Raw genomic sequence first — 1,569 nt, forward strand, 5'->3', positions numbered from 1 at the left:
AGGGACTGTAACGCAGATCTGATACAGACGTGATACAGATTTGAATTCTTTCCTACGTCACAAAAGGGGTGCTCCGCTTATTGGTTCAATTCTCTCCCTATCAGGCTATCAGAATTGACACGGCTGCGGCCAATTGCCATTGCCGTCCTAGAACGCTGGAGGCGCTGTATCATCCATATGGCAGGCCTGTAAGTTGTGCTGTAGTCTGCTCAAAAGAGCGAGCAGGGAACTGTACACTCTGCATTGGTATGGCTAGACCTTGTGTTTTATTCTGCCGCTGTGGTGTTTTTCTCCCTCGAGAAGCGCTGTATGCCTCGCCTAAGACCTGAATGACATATATCATGTATGATATGACTGTACATAACGCGGTCATTTGTGACGACAGCGTGATCAGGACCCGCGGTCAATATGCTTTATTACGATCTCAACAAAAAGAAATGTATACAGTCCCGATGATGAATCTTGAAGTCTGACCTTGTGGATGTAGACAGCGATTTTTTTACACAAGTAGTCAGTGTCTGCCTAATCATAAATTGATCATGCACATCCGTTAGAAAAATAGTCCGGGTTACTTACCGATTGAGCCATGTTAGGGATTGGTTGCGATAATGCGTCTCTGAGCAGCCTTGTTTTTTGTTCAGAGGTTTGACATACATCTCTTCCGCTTGTGGTAGCTTACTTATTCTTGTTGCCTTGGAAGTATCCCTCACCGAAAGCACAAGCACGGGTCTACTGAAGCGTGTTCGCTCACTGCGGTTTACGACAATGTGGCTATGTGGGCATACTGACCGCTTGTATATCAAGTGGAGGGTAATTCTGAGCATCTTTGACCTTATTAAAGTACATATGTAACGATTAAAGGTCATGACTGATAAGTTTATTTGCATCCGGCTATGTCCTCTCTGTACAGACCAGTTGGGGATTCAAAGCAATGCTCTGCTGTAGGTTGGCATGGTCGACAGCTGCCTGTGATCAAGTCCCGGCAGACCGGTTGACGTCGATATATCGTCTATGAGCCCATGGTTATTACATCAGGATCTGTTTGGTATTAAATAATATATATTAATGATAATCTGCTAGGTCTCCGACAATATAGAATTGAAACATACGCATGTTATGTCGGCATTTAGACAATGGATTTTATTGATTAAAAAGAAGTAGGTGTTGTATGTTGTTTGAGGTTGCTTAAGGTCGGATTCAGTGGGACGTATGCATGTGCGCTAAGAAAAATATTAAGTCCAGATGGATTCACTGATTGTATAACTAACCAGTCTTGAGCAACAGATGCAGGGAAAATGTATTAGGACTAATCTGTGAGACGTTTCTCTAGACGGGAAACATTTGATTTACAAGGATTTGATTGGAATTCGATCCGTTAGTTTCGATTCTTGTTTCTTTTGACTTATTATATTGTTCGCTTGTATTCCCATATTTAATATGTTCAAAATCTTTGGAAATGTCTCTATGAATCTTCTCTGTGTCTCCTATATTTTTTGTCCATATATCCTCTCCTCTTACAACTGGTCAACTGAATATGTGGTGAGTTTGATAATGTTCCTGATGTGTGTT

This window comes from Notothenia coriiceps, unplaced genomic scaffold (genome assembly GCF_000735185.1).
Source record: "Notothenia coriiceps isolate Sejong01 unplaced genomic scaffold, NC01 NC01_scaffold00004875, whole genome shotgun sequence".
NCBI classification, from domain to species: domain Eukaryota; kingdom Metazoa; phylum Chordata; class Actinopteri; order Perciformes; family Nototheniidae; genus Notothenia; species Notothenia coriiceps.